This window comes from Triticum urartu, chromosome 1A, assembly GCF_056163025.1.
Source record: "Triticum urartu cultivar PI428250 chromosome 1A, HENAU_Tu73, whole genome shotgun sequence".
Classification (NCBI taxonomy): Eukaryota; Viridiplantae; Streptophyta; class Magnoliopsida; order Poales; family Poaceae; genus Triticum; species Triticum urartu.
Window position 1 is genome coordinate 413,311,310 of NC_141873.1, and position 6,784 is coordinate 413,318,093.

At 46.9% G+C, this 6,784-nt stretch overlaps 1 long non-coding RNA gene across 1 annotated transcript; it reads left to right on the forward strand.

The window, feature by feature from the left end:
* Positions 1 to 2,663: 2,663 nt before the first annotated feature.
* On the forward strand, positions 2,664 to 5,262 carry LOC147991473 (uncharacterized). The gene is made up of 2 exons (XR_015603446.1): positions 2,664 to 3,862; positions 4,186 to 5,262. It is a non-coding gene; the product is annotated as an uncharacterized LOC147991473 (long non-coding RNA).
* Positions 5,263 to 6,784: the final 1,522 nt, after the last annotated feature.

The following is a 6,784-nucleotide window of genomic DNA, read 5'->3' on the forward strand; positions in this document are numbered from 1 at the left end:
ATTTTGTTTTTGTAAGCAAATAAGACGTGGGACAATTAAGTTGGTTTAAGGGAAAACCAGTGGTAAGAAAATCAGCGCTGGGAGGGAAAACAACAACAAAAATAAGTATGTAAATATGAAAGGGAATTTTATGTATTTTCAATATAATGATACTTGTATATGAACTAGTAAAACTATAGGTAGATATTAGAAAACGGATGTAGGACATGCGTTTCAAGAGGAAAATAGAACTGGGCTGTGGGTTTGTTTCAGTAAAAAACTGCCTGCGGATGTTGTAAGAAAAAATATAACTAACACTGGCGGGCCAGAGGCCAGTAGATACCTGCTGGATCTTTGTGCCCCGTTGTCCTCATGGGCTGGGCCTGTTAAAAAGAAAACCAAGCCTGGGCAGTCTACAACCCAGTTGAAACTTGCTCGACCTGAAAAAACAATATACGTGCTCAATGAACGAGAGAATTCTACAAGTACAAACTGATAACTGTGATGCAGCAGGGATATTGTTTATTCATCGTGATAATAAGTGCATGCACTTGTTTCGAAAAATTTGGGGAACTGGGAATTCGAACGGCAGGTGCTTATGCTACCCATCAAATAAAAATCAGGTGCCTGATAATTCGTTTTGAAACAAATGATTCAGGTTTATATCCACGTCGACCCTCAGCATGATGCTTGGAAGCAAATGCCAAGTTCATACCAAAAGATCATTAACAACAATACCAACTTGCGGAAAATAAGGTAGTACAAGAACCATACCAAACTAACTTATAATATTTTTTACTCCTGGCCCTAGTGTTCGTCTGGTGGAAAATCTTGCAGAGGACCAGCTCCCGCTCCTTCTCTTGCTCCAGGTCCCCGAGGTGGTACTGGTGCATCACCCAGTTGGTCCTCTACTGGTCAAAGTTCTTGTTGGTGTGCAGCACCAGAACCTTTTTGCTGCCGGCCGTTGACCATCACCGGTGTAACGCCCCGGACACACCCGCCGGTGGTCGTTACTCCTGGCGGGATCTAGACTGGCCCCACAGATCAATACTAGTCTTTTCTGCGCACTTTGTCCTCACTCATCCGCACCCGGGAGCAACTTCCCGGCCGGTCACCCATTCTGACACTACTCCAAGCTGAGCACGCTTAACTTTGGAGTTCTGTCCGAATGGGCTCCCGGAAAAGAAGGAAATCCTTATTGATATGAGTAGTCTATCATCCCTAATAAGCCAGGCTATCACATACACCCCACTCAGAGGAACCGACGTCCTCGTCGGGCCACAAGAACGTTCCCTCTTGGCACATACGTCTGTGCATCCAGTCCAGTAAATGTGCCATGCCGGGTGCCACGATGGGTCACAAACGTCATGAACAACATGACCGCGCACCTGTCCGCAACCATCCATGTAACCGCGAGGGTCGGCTCTGATACCAACTTGTAACGCTCCGGACACACCCGTCGATGGTCTTTACTCCTAGTGGGATCTAGACTGGCCCCACAGATCAATACTAGTCTTTTCTGCGCACTTTGTGCTCACTCATCCGCACCCGGGAGCAACTTCCCGGTCGGTCACCCATCCTGACACTACTCCAAGCTGAGCACGCTTAACTTTGGACTTCTATCCGAATGGGCTCCCGGAAAAGAAGGAATTCCTTATTGATATGAGTAGTCTATCATCCCTAATAAGCCAGGCTATCACAACCGGCAAGGTATTGCCGGTGTTGTGCCACATTGCGTGCATGCCGCACTCCGACTGTATCTTGCGATGCGTCCACGTGCCCCTTTTGTATGCCCTGGAATTGCGCTGGAACAAATGCTTGCTTAGGCCACTCAGTGTGGTACCTGCAGTATTGTCGAATACAGGTTTTAGTGTACGTAGTTGGCATTTTCGTAACATCTTTGGCATGTTGCAGTCACTTGTTTCACTTTTTATTAACTGTTAAATTGTAATTGCTTCACCAGGTCTGTGTTTAAAAAGAAAAATAGAGGTATAAACAAAGAAATATGTTTGTGCAAGTAGACGGCCAATCGGTGTCTTACCTGAAAGTTTCTCAGGATGGGTGTAGCATATGCCGTGCTCGCTGTTAATGGTTGGTATGAACAAATCGATGGGAGGGTGAGATCTCGCGCTGTCAGCACTCATTTTGGCCTTAAGGTGCTTGATTAGCTCCTGATCCATGGGATCGAACTTGACGCCAGCCGACAGCACCGGCCAATCCTTCTTCGACTTGCATCGGTTAATTCCAGTTATATGGTACTCAATGTATGATCAATCGACTGTTTTAAGTGAATGATGAAAGATTTCGGCAGATAAGTGGTACTCCCAATCTGAAGTCCAGAATACCCGAACACGCCGCCGGGATTTTTGTGTCACCTCACACGCAACGTGTTATCACGTCAATTCAATGTGTGGACATGATGAATAATTTGACCGACGTATACTAGTACTGCTACTGTACTACTTACTAGTCATATTTAGTGTCACATTTTAACCATACGTTTAACTAACAAGTACGCACTTGAAGCCTAATTGATATATATATAGCGTGGGTCTATTCTAACAACACCCCTTAAGACCTTATTCTAACATCACTTTCTTATTCTGCTAACACCATCGAGATGACCCGTAGCTAGAAACTAACCCCGGAAAACAAAAAACCGAACTGCACCGGACAAAAAAACCCCACGCCCCACCTTATCTTCCCACTCTCCCCACAACCCTAGCTCCCTCCCAACCCCGTGCCCCTACCCTCCCCACCTTCTCTGTCGACGCCGCCAACCACCACCTCCCTACCCGCATCGTGCCCCACCTCCCTCCCCACCTTCTCCGGCGCGGTGCGCCCCTACCCTGCACACCTTCTCAGGCGGCTCCGCCCACCACCACCTCCGACCACGTTCCACAGCACAACCTTCTATGCTGGCTGCCACCTCTCTTTCTCCCACGCCACCTAGCACTCATGGCGAGATCCGTCCGCCCCCTCGGCCCCTAGCGCGGCCTCAGCCACCCGATCCGACCGCCGTCGACCCTCAGCGTGGAAGCCCCCCCGCTTGCGCAGCACGGCGTCGAATCCGGGGAGATCTGCGCGGGTGCCCCTGTCCCGCGCCACCGAGACCGCCCCCTACCCTGCGCCCTTCTGATGGGAGGATGGGGAGGAGGTGCTCCATCGACGGCGAGGTCAACGGCAGAGGTCGTGGCCCTGCCTCCCCCACCTCGAGCATGTGGTCGAGGCCCCACAGGTCGCCGCGGCTCCCAGGCAGACCGGCGACGAGCAAGAGGCCGTAGGAGGAGCGTCCAATGGTGCTAGATCCGTCCACGCGGGATCCATGTCGCGGGCGCGGGGTGGGCAGAAGGAGTGTACTCCCCCGGGCGTCCAACCGTCCTTGCGGGATCCTCGTCGGCGGAGGCCCGTCTGTGCAGTTGCTGCATCCCGGGAAGTCCACGCATCGTGGCTGTGTAGTACGCGCATTGTAGCCATGCAGTTCCCCGGTGACTTCCGGTGGAAGAGCAGTAACGCCGCCCCTCTCACACCCCCTCCCCCATCCTTAATGCAGGTTTATGCTCGTCGATGGCTCCTTGCTCTTCAGGTGACCAATTGTTTTTTCAGGCGAGAAGAGGAGGAGGAACTCTACCCACCGTGCAGTTCACGCGACGGGCTTGTGCGGTGCGGAACTCATCTGCATGTAGTGCACTGGCCGTGTGCGCAGTCTGCCTCCCCCGCGCATGCGTGCAGTACACTTCCCCCGATGGTGTAGTTCTCTGTTGGGTGATGCAGTTTGCCAGTGCTAGTCTATGGCGTGGACAAGTAGTTCGACGGCGCCCTTGGAATTTCTCAGGCATTTGCGGGAGCCTTAGGACCTCTGTTTGTGATTTTTTTATTGCAGGTTGTTTTTACTAATTATTTTAGAGACCAGTTTGTGTCATATATATGTATGGATAGCTGGTGGCGGCATGCAGTTCAACCGAATCGGCATAATATGTTTATTTACTCACGCAGTTCGCTCACCCAAAAAACTTCAAAAAGAAGTGCAATTGTACCGTAACAAAATAACTATTGCAGTGCACTTCTCTCTTAATTTATATGAACCATAAATCCTCTCAAATTCTCAATGTATATGCAAGTACGAGTAGTATACAACAAGTCAGTATATAGTGTTATTGGTGTTTGGTGCAACAGTAACATGTGTTTCTTCTCTTCTATGTGCAGGCATGAATTTGGTCACCATGTTCTTTAATGTGAAGAAATCAATCACTTGGTGCACTTCCAGACTTCTCTTTCCTTCATACACTACTTACTACATATATCAGTATATGGTCGAAAATATCCAGTACCTGTATGTGTGTCTCCGCCATAGTAATTTGTCCAAGGAAGCACCATCTATTTTTCCATGCAGTGCATTGACATGTTTTTGCAGCTCTCTCCTCCACTCCTTGTTGTTCGCGAGGGGACAAGCGCACTGCACTAGGGGTGACCGGTGTCATACTTTTTTAAGTAGTTCATCTTGTTATGTATTTTTTTAGTAGTCATCTTGCTGTATGTTTCAGTTTGACCATGTTAATGCATGCAACTCTTTGCTGGTTTGGGTGCAGGTCGCAGGCATTTGTCTATGCAGTAAGCACTGAAACTTGTTCACTCATTAGCTATGGAGAGGTTCACTACACCACTCGCCATAGGATACTGTTTTGTTTTGTTATTTGCAGGAGGTTTTCTTGTCTAGAGGGAATCGGCAGTACCCGGATTTCGCATGTAACTGCAGTCCACAGTACAGGGACCTACAGCTCTCTCTCCCTGTCGTGGAAGTACATCACGAGCAAAAGGTGCCTCGAGGTGGGCGAGGTCCTGGCCTTGGAACTCCCTGCGCCTCCTCCCTTCTGCTGAAGTCGTTGGTCACCGGTGTGACGCTAGACCAGGCGACAAGGGCGCTGGATGGGTCGTGCAGCGGTGCGGGGCGCGCATCGTGCTCTTCTGCAGTTGAGGGCATGTTGGGGGCATGTGGATGGCCAGTTGGGGGCATGGTGTTTGGCCATGGTGGCTGCTGACAGTGGTCAGAGGTAGTCCACGGCGAAGTCTATGTCCAAATAGACCGGATAATATTGGTTTTCATTTTAGGTCCTTTTTGCAATTTATCGTGTTATATAGAATTTCATTTCACTGGTTTTGTTGCACACACCCTGAGAAAAAAAAGCAATCAAGTTCATTAGGTGGGCCTTAGAGGTTCACCCCATGAAAAAAATGTGGCTGAGTATGTCCTAATATAGAGAATTTTGGTTTTTTGAGAGGTTCGCTCCTCTGTCCTATGCAGTTCTTTTTGTTTTGAACAAAATAAACAGGCGAAAAAATGTAGCTCCAGAAAAAAATAACATTGCAAGAGGTTCACTTCCTTTTATTTCTGCCTTGTGGTTCACTTTCTCCAACCGAAAAATGCAGTTCTCTAACATCGATCATGTAGTCCTCATGCAATTTTAAAAATTTAGAAAAAGGGGAAAAAATCATGTGGTTCACTTAGACTCGTGTTGCGCTTCACTTATCCCTTCATGTGGTTCACTTGCCTCGTCTTTGAGGACCACTCTTGTTTGTAAAAAAAGATGAAAAAACTCACAAAAACTCGTCTGAGAAAATGTACGTCCGACAACAGAAATCATGAAGTTCACTTGACTCTCTGATGCAGTGCGATTTTTGACTGAAGTAGTGTGGTTTTCTGTCGGATGAAGTTCACTCATTGATTTGGGTGTCGCGAAAAACAGAGTGTCCGCATTTCGCTAATTTTAAAATTGCCCTTAACCGTAAGGAATTAGAGAGAGTGTTCTACATGAAAAAGTTGCGTCTCGTCGATATCTTTCCAACGGCATATCAACTGAATCATTTCGACAAGCGGTTTATAAAAAATTCGCACAAAACGACCGCTGCTACCCGTTGTCCGCCGCATCATTTTCAAAATTAACTTAAAACCGTAAGGAATCTCAAAATCATTTCTATATATAAAAGTTGCGCCTTGTCCATAGCTTTCCAACAACGTATTACACGCCTCATTTCGACAAACGATTCAAAAACTAGAGCGAAAATAGTACGAAAAATTGCAAAAATTTAAAAAAACATAATTCCTTGATTTAGTAAATTGCAAGAATTAGAGAAAATAATGCATATGAAAAAGATGCGCCTCGACGATATATTTCCAACGGCATATCATTTGCTTTATTCCGATGAGCGGTTTAGAAAAAAATCACGAATATACGCTCGCTGCCACTCGTCATCCGCCGCACCGTTTTTGAAACTGCTCTTAAACCGCGAGGGTCCTCGAAAAGTGTTCAACATTGCGAAGTTGCGCCTAATCCATAGCTTTCCAACGGTATGTTGTAGGCCTCATTCCGATAAACGGTTAAAAAATTAGAGCGAAAACAGTACCGAAAAAACACTGCGTGTAGTTTTTTTCGACATGAAGTTCGCTAGTCTGTATTGCAGTGCTCTTGTTATAGAAAGTGCAGTGCTCTCGCGTTGAGCGTGCAGTGCGGAAGTGTTGTAAGAATAACTATTCTGCTAATATTAGCATAATAGACCGAATGTGTGTGTGTCTATATATATATACATACATACATACATACATACATACATACATACATACATACATACATACATACATACATACATAAACACTATTCTGATCACGGGATCAGAATAATATTCTGATCACAACCTGACCTGCCCCGCTAGTAGTACGTTGAACTTCCCTGTGAACTAGGTTGAACTTCCGCCAACATTGCCAAAATGGGGCTTGCGATACACCGTTGGAAAGCTATGAACACCAATA